The sequence below is a fragment of the Sceloporus occidentalis genome, unplaced genomic scaffold, assembly GCF_023333645.1.
Source record: "Sceloporus occidentalis isolate IW3139 unplaced genomic scaffold, rSceOcc1.0.p SCAF_23, whole genome shotgun sequence".
In the NCBI taxonomy this organism is placed as follows: Eukaryota; Metazoa; Chordata; class Lepidosauria; order Squamata; family Phrynosomatidae; genus Sceloporus; species Sceloporus occidentalis.
This window is the reverse complement of record NW_028317003.1, coordinates 6,254,881-6,268,129: the sequence shown is the minus strand read 5'-3', so window position 1 is coordinate 6,268,129 and position 13,249 is coordinate 6,254,881. Positions and strand designations below refer to the sequence as shown.

Here is a 13,249-nt window from a genome sequence, read left to right as displayed (position 1 = left end):
TCAGAAAAATTGTGTTTTCACCCTCAGTCCCCTACTGCTGAAAATATAACTCTACTAACAAGCTATACATAATAACTGTGGTTACTAAAATGGGTACCCTGCAGTTTGGTTATTTGTCACCTGGAATTATCTTTCATTTAACCCCCCCAAGCCAGTAGTTCAGCTTACAAATCCATTTTATATGTAGTTAATCTTATAAAACAGTTTGTGGCATGACAGATATCCTGTATTTGTTCTTTTCGCCCTATGTCGAATTTAGCAGATGGTTCTGAGCAATTATCTCCGCAGCTGCCAGTGATATTAGATTTCTAAAGATCCCATCACTTTGCGCGTTTGCTGAGAAGCATTGTTCTAATAATTTATCGAAGATATATTAATGTACTGCATTTCACAATATGCAGGCCAGTCTATTTTCCAGGTCACATATACACTTAATATGTTGGGGTATATGTGGAGTGTATAACTGAGTAACTAATTCTCTTCTGTGAGTTAACACATCCTCCTATACTGCACTGCAGTACTTTTCATATACGCTGCTCAGTGGAATGTAAAATCTGTATGTACCTACCTGGAATCTTAGGAGAGTATGCAACTCTGAGTTCTCCCTCTTCTGGAGAGTAGCTTTGCAAGGTGGCGGGGCAAGGATTGCCCCAGAAGATCTTAAGTGGGCGGGGAGAAGGAGGGGAAATGGGTGTGGAAAACTGCAGCTCACCTGCTCAGAGAAAGAGGAAAGAGACCTGGAGACCCTTGGTAAAGTAGTGTTTCACCCAGAGGCTCTGGGGTAATCATAGAGAGTTTCCAGATATGTATATGTGTCTTGGAAAAAATGGCCAATGTGATCACCCCTGAATAAAGCAAAACTGGAAAAATGGTTAGAAGTAGTTAATCATGGCAAAATGTACAATTTTATGTTCATTTGTATGCCATATTCCTCAATGGGTGTTAAAAACAAGTAGGCTTCTAAAATTAGGTGTCTGGTTTATAAAATGCTAGTTCAAAACAATGACATGCAAAATGGTTTTGTGGCTACAGATAGAGATCTTAATCAATCTGGACGAGTAAATAATTTTTAATTTACTGAGCTGTTACTCCCACAATCCTCAGTTTCATGTTGGCCCTAGTAAAATGTAATGTACAAAACAAAAGCAATGTATACCTCATTGCTAAGGTCTCATTGTGGGTCAGTAGAGTGAATTTATATCCTATAAATTCACAAGGTAACATTAGTAAATTGTAGCATGATTGTGTGATCAACTTAATGGTCTTCTCTCCATCTAGTGTACCTCTTTTTTCAGCTGATATTGTATAACTATGGTGATCCATCAGGAATTGAATATATTTCAGGTGAAACCCGATCAGGGAGCTTAACAGCTCAAGAAAAGATAATGCTGATATAAACGCTGCACGATTTTCCAAGTGCATGGCTGTGGTTTTAGTTTATTTTTAATATCATTATTTATTTAGTTAAGAGTTTCCCAGAGATGAGTAGGTGGAGAGGGTTGCAGAAAAGGCTGTTGATTTTTTATTCTGAAAGATGGTGGTCCAACAACTAAAGATATCTAATAATAATGGGCGATATCCTTTGGCGTATTTAGTGACAAGCTGTACATATTACTGTAAGATTTTGACCTTCAGACATGTCATAATCGTACACAATATTTATATATAAAGGTTTTAGAATCCACTAAGTATCCCAAACACACTGGATGTTGTGATATAAAAAAGATGATATTGCTTGGTATAGTACAGGTTATTTCTACTGTTCCATGCCCATATAACACCAAGTATTTGCTGAAGACGACCGCTGTCATTCAACATCTGTTGGGTATGCATGGTGGCCATATGAACCTAAAAATCGGCATAAATGCTGAGAATTGCTTGGTATGTCAGAGGGGTTTATTCACCACAGTAAATCAAAGTCACCATGCCGCTAACCCTATATTTTCTAAATTATGCACAAGACAAAATTAGGCATTGTGTAGAAAGGCAGTTCAATTAAAGACATCTAAATGTAGTGTCCCCATATAATCTGACGGTAAAATCACTTATTTTACTAATAAAGGTTAATTTAGCTATATTACACAGATATAAAATTACAATATCTTGCTGGCAAATGTGTTGTAAATGCTTAATTTAGTCTTATCTTTAAAAAAATAGGTTAAAAAGATTATGGCACTAAAGAAAATGATCTGGCTCTTTTGCCAGGATATATATATTTTTATGAATATATTTAATATTAACTGTGTAAGAATATTCAAGTCTACCTTTTGTATTTATGCACTGGTTGGTATGCAATAAGAAGGTATTGGAAGAAATGTATGCATATAATGCATTTTGCGCATCTGTATAATAAGCATATACTGTACATAATAAGGCACAAATATGATATGCACTTTAATCCATTTGATAGCTGAGAAGCCCCTTTAACTTGTCATGGTGTCCCCTTGCAAATGCTTTTTGGACTGGGACACAAGCAGGATCCCGGTTGCACACGTACCATGAATGGTATAGTATACGGGACCATGTGTCTAAAGGGAGAAAGATGAGGCTGTGCCATGGAACTCAGTCACCAGAGCAAGACCAGAGCCAAGAGATTTTATTTGGGGAACAGGGTATTGGTCATCAGCACCTAAACACACAGAACCTAGGACAAAAGAGCTACAAAACTGTAAGGGTGTGTTCTCTAAGACTAGGTGTAAGGTAGCCAAATGATTATATACAGGAGTGACCTGGAAGCTAAAGTCTACATGAGCTACATTGTATATGTCTGTCACAACCAGTGAAGTGTAACCTAGGTCCAGTCTACACCTCAGTACTCGACTGTGCACTATAAAGATCAATGTCATAAATTAAACTGAAGTGATTCTTATTCCAGTGTAATTGCACTTTTAATCTTGGATGTTCTGTATCTGAGAATATTCATCTGTGTTCTCCAGATGGTTTGTTTTTTTTGCAGCCTAAAAATCACAAATTTATGCAGGGTCTTTGTTTCTTAGATTAATACGGTTTTACTAGTCATAGAAAATCAGAGGCTTTACGGGCTCTGTGCCAAAAAAGTAATAAATGTTAATAATAAGAGGATCAGAGTACTTTAGATGCTCTGATTAACTAGAGGGTCAGAAATCTATTTATATGCTGTACTGTATGCAGTTACACTTGATGAAACAAAGTGTATTGCCTTCTTCGCCCTAAAGTGTTAAGATTACATACTGCTAACGCTGCTTATAGAAGTGGAACATACTGTATATCTATGCATCAGGCATTAATTTCATTGCATTTCATACACAAAATACCTTCCCCCAGCACCCAACAATGCTTGGGATCAACAGTTCCTCTTGTTTACCTGTCCTAAGGCATAACACGGCAATAGGAAGTGCCTAACTCTAAGCACATAGGTAGTGAAATATATATCACTTTGTTGTGCTGAATCATCCTATAGTTCTACAGGCTCTAGTTATTTTCCATCCTTTTCCACACCTTTCTATCCAACTCTCAAGCATCTGTCTGATGCAGCTCAACATGCAAGGATGTACCCAATGTACCCAACTTTTGTCATTAAAAAAGAACATCACCACCTACAAAATATTATCCTATTCCTTGCGAGAGCCATAACACACCTGCTCCCCATTCACACCTGAGACCTTGTAACACTAATCGAGTCACATGACACCGGGGAGGGCAAATGGCTAATTGGGCCCAATTTGGACATTTCCACTTAGGGGTATACTCACTTTTGTTGCCAAGGTTTAGACATTAATGGCTGTGTGTTGTTATTTTGAGGGGAGAGCAAATGTACTCATTTTTGTGAGATACTGTATATATAATCTGTGACTATATTCTTTTAAATTTGAAAGCGAGCGAATGTCCTTCTATGTGCACACTCTGAACACATAAGTGTTCAGGAACAATATACTCACTATTCTATCAATATAATGAAGTACTGCATGTATTAACGTTCAGCAACATTGCAAATACCGAAAAATACCAATTTCATTAAATACATTTCTGTAAGCATTTTTTTTCCAATACAAAAACATTATTGCAAGTCGACAGGTTACAAAATACACATCCTTTTATGTTTAGCAAAGCTCCCCACATTAAACTTTCCCCATGAATTATGCCTAAATAACTATGCTTTTTTCCCCAAAAGCATACCGTTTTCTTTTGTCTGGGGCACTGCAACGGGCAGGAACAAAGTGACTTTTATAATGACAGTGTCTTTACCAGACTGGCTTCTCTCTGAACCAAATAAAAATAATCAATCACCATTACGTGTTCTTTTGAAAAGAAATAATGTGCCAAAGCAGGAGCTGAAAGCTGATTTGTACTGCATGTAAGGTAATAGATTATACTTTGAAAAAAACTACTTGGCGTTGAATGTTTGAGTGGCATATAAATCTTTTACCCTGAGCACTTAACTCCAATCTTCCAGCATCTCCATTTGTACTTTCTGAGGCAAAAAGAATGAAATACTGGGGGGGGGATTTCAAATTGGATATGTGTATAGCTTTGATTTCTCATTGATTTGTGCCTTAGTAGTAGAGTCCAGATTGTAGCATTACATGCTGTTAATATAGCTAACTAGGTACATAACATTGGCAATGCTGCATCTGTTACATAAATATAATAAAACTGCCTTATTAGAATGTTATCATTCTGATTTCAATATATTTTACTTAGAAAGACATCACAATAAGTGAAAAAGAAATGGATGCTCCAGCTCAGGCAAAAAGGGTGGACTGCCCTAGATAGTGATCATGACTCCACACAGCCTTTTGCCCAAACGAATGATATATTTAGTATTATATTATAATATATGCAGTAGGCATGTGCATTCGGATTTGTCAGAATGCAGAAGATCTCTCAGAGAGCTCAAAATTGTTGTTTGCATTTTGTTGGTTTTTTCACTTACTCACACTCTCTCACACTTTTTCATGCTCGCTCAATGTTTCCTTACCTTATCTGTCAACCAGTTGTGTGTCCCAGTCTCCCTTTCTGCAAACTCCGCTTCTTTACTCTTCTTGTTCTTCTTTCTGCCTGCCATCCGCTCTGTTAGCCTGCCCTCACGGAGTTCGCCCTTTTGCCGAGGTACCCTATGAGGCTAGAATAATGCAGATGGATCCGCAAAGAAAGAGATGTGTAACCGTCTGCATTATTCTGGCCTGGTATAGTACTAGGCTCACAATAGGGATGAGCTTCAGTGCAATTGAAAGAATGAAGGAGAGGCTCTGTCCTGTTGCGGAAGTACTACACCAGGCCACAAGAGGGCAGTTGTCCTTTGGTATGATGATATGGTTGCACTCTTAGAAGTTGTTTTTTTCAGTGGTGTAAGTTTTGTGCTGCACTTAGCCTAACTAAATTTACGCGCCCCTAATCTTACTTTACCCCAACCTTTTTTGCCTAGGCCACACCCCTTCATCTTTACAATCCACCGCTTCCTCTTTAGGCTCCACCTTTTCCTTTTTGATCTCCACGTCTTCATCACTATATATTAAGCATGGATACTGAGTACCTACTTGAATATGCTTGAGTCTTTAAACATCCATGTCAACTATACAAGAAGGATCACAGCCACACAAATTGCTTAAATTAGTACATAGTCCATCCAACATATGAGCAGTTATGCCATACCAAGGCTTGAACGTCCATACACCATTTGCGCCATACATAGAAGACAGTGCCAGCGTACATATCAACACATCCAGTCTTTTATACTAAATGGCTTGCTAAGCCTAATGGGAACTGCAGTCAACAGTAGTTGGAGTGTCAAAGTTGGCCATTAGGGTTGTCATCTTTTCCTACACAAAAATACCGGCCATGATCAGTCCATAGGGGCGAAGCCAAAAAAAGGAGTCACTCAAAATTAAGTTCCCCCTCTAGATTGAGCTGCAGCCTCCCTATTAAAGGTGCACTTTACATAGGTGATAGTAAGTACCATCTTTTCCAATAAACAGCTTGGCACTTGTCCATGCCATCTTTGTCTACAAACAGCTTATCAGTGCCATATTTACACATACACAGCTTATCAGTGTCATCTCTGTCCACAAACATCTTATCAGTACCATCTTTGCCTCAAACAGCTTCACAGTGCCATCTTTGTGCACTGAGAATGCACACGTGAAACTTAGAACAGAGTTCACTGATGATATAGTCTTAACATTATTAAACAATATTTTCAAAAACTCATAACTGTGACACTTTCCAAACTTCTTCAGTCCTCAGGCATAAGAGCCACAGCATAAACTATATTCTTATTTTTGTCTGGCTCAGCACTGCAGCCAGTCACTAAAAATGGTTATTAGAGTTCTACCAGCAGTATTATTTTTTAATCAAAAGTTGCCCACCAGCAGTAAAAGAAAGTCACACACCTTTAATAAAATTGGAAAAAACTGCACACATCACAAAATAATACCTTTATAAAAATAATGTTTTATATATAAATAACTCTTAAACATTAAACACTATATAACATATTTTATTAATTATTTTGTATTAAACATTGATCTGAATTTTGTCATTACAAGGACCACAAGAGGCCCTAGTGGACCAGAATGAGGTAGCAAGATATATGTGCTAGTGACTGAGGTTGCAAGTCAAAATATAGTTTTGAATTAAAAATAGACTTATGAATATGGCACTTTACTGAGAGAACTGGTAGAAGGAGCTTTGGGAAGACCGACCACATCAGGTTACAATCTAAATATTCAGTTTGACTGTAAAACATGAAGTTTGTGCTTATAACCAGACCACAGTTGACAATATTCTTCTGTTTATGGGTAAAAATGCATTTCCACCCCATAACTTTTATAAGTACATTCAGCCGGTTTTCTAAAAAAATATAATCAATTACTTCATGAATATAACTGTAGCTGAACTGCACGGGTATTGTAGCCTATCATCAAAATGTTATAGCTTATAATAAAAACATATGGAAATTTATTTAAAAAAAACAGGTTCCTGCGGAGCAATAACGGATGAACATAGTCTGTTTCCAGTTGCCCTGACCTCAGGATCTAGCCACTTCATTTAACTCACATTTCACATTATGCTTCATCTTACTAGCACAAAACCTGTGTGTCCTGAATTAATGCAACATATGCTATATAAGAATAAACGTAAATCCATTATTATAATAGCCTCAAGAAGAACCATTTTCATCTTTTAAAATGTACGAACAATAATCATGTCTTTTGGAAGAGATTGTGTATGAATGTCTACCAGAAATGGGCCATCACAAAGCATGAGGTTTTACTGGATTCACAAACAAGCTTTGACAATTATTATTGGACGTTTATCACGTCCTCAACTGTGGTCTTCTAGACCTCAAAAATATCTTTCAACATTTCAGATTGCTCCTTAATTAGCACAATTAGATCTTCGAGGAGACTGATTGGACTGTTTGTCCTGCTTGAAGAGCTAAAAAGCAGACCAGGGGTTGAGGATCATTGATCTAAGGTACTCACTAGTGTCCTTAAATTCACCATGGACAAAACCACAGCCAATCAGCAACCAGGTTTCAGTGCAAGTGTTTAGAACAGAAACAATTAGCTCTGCAGAGGGTTTCACACAGAAACAAACGGTATGTTACTGACTCAGTGTGAACTCTTCCAAAGCAGATAGCAGAATTAAAGCCAACACAATAGATTGGTCACATTTATCCTACAAATACATCAAAGGATATACATACCTCTCGGCCCCATTGTGCCAGTTATAATATTTTAATATCTGTGATCTACCGTACTATTATTTACAAGTTTGTTAAAATGTAAAAGCTTTAAAACTTTACCACTACATACACAAAGCGACTCTCTTGAACTCCATTTCAAGTTCCATAAAGACTTCTTTTTCGAACTGTTAATCCTACTGTTTTATTCAGCAATCAAAGCATGTGTGTTTTTCTCTTTTTTTAATTTGCAATCAGGGCCCTTACTGACTCTTCCTGTTCTAAGAGCTGTAAGACAATTTAGAGATATATAATTACAGAGGAATAATTGCATTTTGCCATTGTACATTTAGATGCACCGAGGGAAGGCATCTTGTGCCTAACAACTTGATCAAACAGTGCAATTATTCTCTTACAATTGCACACCCTGTTGTGGCTTACTGTGTACAACTTTTTAAGACTGCATAAACTGAAATCGTTAGGAATTAGACAAGTGTAGCAAACATGTATGCTTTTTTTTTCTTTTCTTTTAAAATAAATTTGCATAAATTATGTATTTTTCTTGAGAAACATTATGAAAGCCTTGAGATAAAAGGGCAGAGGAATATGGTATGCCTCTAGTATCTCTACTCAGGAGTGGTACTCTAGCTTTTGAACCAAAATCCCCCTGTCCTTCTTTACTTCTCCAATGTTCTTCTTTTCTAGAGCCCAAAAGACTACATAAAACATATGTGTATATTAAAGTATATTGAGTTAATTAATTACATTATTATTGTAAACATTGTTCTTCTAAATGACTTAATCAATTATATTAACAACTATTAACTTGTAACAAAGTCACAGGAATGCTTAATTATTATGATAGTTAACTGACAAAATGTTTTCCAAAAGTGTATTTGGACATATTCTGGAGTGTCTAGAGTCACTGATATCTCCCTCTTCTCTACTACAGGTAAGTTTCTACTTACGTGAAGTCTTTATTAGAATACCTGATTAGATTACAAAAGCATTAACCTGTTTGGAGTCAGCCTGGCATTAGGCGATGTATTGCCAAGTAGTGAGAGCAGGGTGTTGTGTAGTTGAGTCTGAAATGCTGTCCAATTTGTAAGCAGGGGCAGACTGAGACCATCCAGGGGCCTGGGCAAAAAAAAGGCATAGTCCTCCGGTGGCCATGCCCCTCCCTTACCCACACCCGATTATGACATGACACTTCTCATTAAGCCCCTCCCTTGTGGTTCCCCCTATATCTATTTTTCAGTATTTCTAGTAATGAAACAGTTTTTAATTTAAGTTTTTGTGGTTTTCAAACGTCACATAAATATAATTATTATTAAATGATATAATAATTTTAATCATAAAACAGACATCCATGATTACATACACATTAACACTCACATGCATTCAAACTTGCATATACCCGCCCTCCCGATATGTCAGTCCGCCCCTGTTTGTAAGAGATTCTCAGTACACCAGTAGAATCAAAAATTGCAGTCTGAGATTTACATGATCCTCTCGGGTACAAAATCAACAGGTGCCATTGCCTAAGAGACTTCCTAAAAGATGGACTACAGATGGTTCTAGGGGGGTAAGGGTTGTATATAAAAAGCATGTCACTCTTCCTAATGCATTTGCTGCCCTTTCAGAATCCAGACACATATCCCAACACTGCTGTGGAGAGCCAGTACCCATCTACCCATCTTCAGTTAGACACGTAGATAAGACAGCATCTTCTGATAAAAAAAGTGAAAACGTCTGTGAGAGGAAGCATTTGTTGTTGGGTGACTCTATACTGAGAGATGTGATTTCGGAGGAAGGTAGTCTTCCTGGAGCTATAACTCACAAACATAGAAGACATACAGAACGTATAGTTAGATGTAATGGTGCATTTAGGGACTAATGGTTTGTCATGTAATGAGGTCAATGTAGCAACAGATATTAAGATGGGAGACAGGATAGTAAGTAAGATACTGCATATGAGAGATTTTAATTCATGGCTAGGGAAATGGTGCCAAGCCACATCCAATGTTCCCTCTAATTTTTCTTAGGTGGTATGCGCAGAAAATTTCTCTTGTGCAAAATTTTTCCCAGAGCCAAAATTTTGTACGCACAATATGCTTCTGCAAACATTACATTTAAATTGTTATTCTATATTTTTGGAACAGCTCGCTCATGGTTAATAACACTACATTATAGTGTGATAATGTAGTATTAGTTACACAACAGCAGGGCTTGACAAATTTGTTGTGAATCTAGGCGCCAGGTAAAAAAGTTAGGTAAAAAACTAACAGTTGGTTAGGAGTGATCGGATCATCATCAGCCCACTTACTAAACTCACAGCGTTTGACCTGGAAGCACCCTGGACTTTCAGGTCAGTGCTGTTTTTTTTTTTTTTATTAATTTTTTTTTTTTTAACTCTTTCGATGCTGATGTTCCATTGGAGCACAGCATTGACTGATATTTAGTCCCCACAAGCTTGTGGGGAAAAATGTTAACCCCTGCAATGCCACGAATGTGTCATACACAAGTGTGGCATTGAAGGGGTGGAGCGATCAGGCAGCAGGGGGGTGTTGGGGCTGGTGTCCACACTCATGTGGAGACCAAAGAACCTTCTCCCCTGTCCCTGAAGCTGCCTCTGGCAGCTGGGACTCAATTGCTGGTCTATAGACCAGCCATTGCAGGGAGGGGAGTCTTTGATGACTGCTGTAGGCTTCCATGCCTACAGGAATCATCAAAGGGCTTGTGGGGGCTCGTTTTTGCTGTTGCTGGTCTGCCTGGGCTTCCAGGCAGACCACCAGCAGCAGAGCCCCGTACAAAATGGGAATTAACCCCTAAATGCCGCGATCGCGGCATTGAAAGGGTTAACGCTGCACTGTCGCTCTCATGGAGCGATCAGGCAGCAGGGGGGTGTTGGGTCAGGTCCCCACACTTGTGTGGGGAACCAATCAACACACAACCCCCTTCCCTGAAGCTGCCTGTGGCAGCTGAAAACACGATTGCTGGTTTTGCAGCAACCGCGGTTTCAGCCTACAGAATCACTCCGTGGGCGGGATCTCAGGCTCGGGGGCGGGCTCTGAGTGGCTGTGCTGTCTGCCCAGACTCCTGGGCAGACAGCAGCAGCAGCGCCCCCGTGTGGTTACTCAGCCTCTTACATCCACATTTTTTTATGGATGTAAGAGGCTGACAAAACCTAGGCGCCAGGACAAAATTCTCTGTCGCCATGGGGACCTGGCGCCTGGGATTTGTCGAGCCCTGCACAACAGTATTACTTACTGTAATGTTTTTTAAAGGTGAAATTCTCACTGCATAAGTAAATTATGAGCGGATCACGAGCGGAGGCTCCAGGCCGCATACAAAGGATAAAAAAAAAAAGGGAAAAACTGTTGCGCGCAGGGGCGTACCTAGAGTATTTGGCACCTGGGGAGGATCCTGTACGCGGGACCCCCACACTCACACTTTAATACTGCATAGCTTCAAACATTGACAGGGGTACAGCATAAGTGTTATCATTATTTACTAAGGCAGACATTGAGGGTGGTACAGCATAACACCTATCACTATATACTGAGGCAGACATCGATGGTGTTACAGCATAACTGCTATCATTATATACTGAGGCCAACATTGCCGGTGGTACAGCATAACGGCTATCATTATATACTGAGGCAAACATTGACAGTGGTAAAGCATAACTGCTATCATTATATACTGAGGCAAACATTGACGGTGGTACAGCATAACTGCTAACATTATATAGTGAGGCAAACATTGACAGTGGTATAGCATAACTGCTATTACTATATACTGAGGCAAACATTGACGGTGGTACAGCATAACTACTATCATTATATACTGAGGCAAACACTGACAGTGGTACAGCAGAACATCTATCACTATATACTGAGGCAAGCACTGACGGTGGTACAGCATAACACCTATAATTATATAGAGAGGCACATATTGACCGTGGTACAGCATAACACCTATCACTATACATTGAGCCAGACATTGACAATAATGCAGCATAACCCCAATCACTATATACTAAGCCAAACATTGATGTGGTGTAGGCCTACCGCTTTAGTGTCTGGCCTAGTATATATATATATATATATATATATATATATATATATATATATATGATTAACAGCAATCACACTCCTATCATGCCCAGGTTCTAGCATGTACTGGTTGCTTGGGCATGATAGGAGTGGGATTGCTGTTAGCAATCATATATATAAATTAATATTGTTATCGAATTTTTCTGTCCAATTTTGGTGTGTTACTTACTTTTAATAAAGGTGTGGTTAACACACCAAAATTGAACAAAAAAATATATAATTGCTACCAGCAATCTCACTCCTATCATGCTCAGGCAGCCAGTACATGCTGGAACCTGAGCATGATAGGAATATGATTACAGCCTCCCTATGCCATGCTATCCCCCCACACACTTACACATCCATGCTATCACACACACACACTCATTCACAAACATTCAGTTTAAACTACAACATAACACCCATCACTCTCACGCACTTGCTAATTCACTCTCACAGAGGTTTCCTACCTTTTCTCTGTCACTTTTCCTCCTCTTCGTTCTTCCTCTTCTGTGTCCTCTCCTTCCGGTGCAGTAGAGACGGTGGGCGTGGCTTCAGTGCTGTGCGCCGGGATCTGACATCAAATCCCGACGCACAGGATCAGTTGCCGCGCGCATCGCAAGGGAGCAGGATCGGAGGTCTGTTTTAACAGACCTCCCGCTCCCTTGATTGATTTTAAGCCGGTTGGAGGGAGATCCTTCATCTCCCCAACCGAGCTTGCTCCTCTAGCGGGGGACATTACTGTCCGTCTCTGGAGGGGTGCTGTGCACACAACCGGTAGCGGACCGCCCCCCCTTCGGTACGCTACTGGTTGTGCGCAGAATTTTTGTTGCCATGTAGAGGAGTCTTTGGTGGTCTGGGCGTTATTAGATGGAGTCAAGGAGAATTAAATTATTTAACGAAGGTTCTGCTAAAGGCAAACATTGAATTAAACTTGTTAGTAAGACTAAAAGAAAAAAGAAACCACTGTGGTGCAGATGTGGCAAAAACATTGAAGGAGAAGAAGATAACACTTAGGAACCATGGCCAAAAATTAGAGCAAGGACATTTTCCCTCCTAGTGTAAGGAGGGAAAATGCATTACTAGTTGTGCCAAGATAATTACAGGAGAAAACTGCAAAGTTAACAAAAAAGAGCGCTAAAACATTTTTTAGATGCATAAGTCAAAAGAAAAAATGTAAACAACTAAAAAATTGGACCAAAGATAAAATAAGGGAGTCAGATAAATGAGGATAAAGATCTAACTGACTGCCTAAATAATTAAATTTATGGGACTTGATGGGATACACCGAAAGTGATGAAAAGTGCATCAGAGTGTTCTTGAAAAACCCTTAGCAGCCAAATTTAACCAGCCGCTATTGAGAGGAGTAGTTCCAGAAGATTGAAAGTTAGTAAATGTAGCAGCACTACAGACCTGTAAGTCTTACATCAGTAAATTAATAGAAACCAGGCTAAATAAGATGACTGGCAAATATCACACTCACAACTAA

At 39.0% G+C, this 13,249-nt stretch overlaps 1 protein-coding gene across 1 annotated transcript in view; it reads right to left on the bottom strand.

Annotated features, from left to right (window-relative positions):
- LOC149300749 (oxysterol-binding protein-related protein 10-like) overlaps positions 1–13,249 on the bottom strand; it is a 132,940-nt gene that overhangs the window by 29,440 nt on the left and 90,251 nt on the right.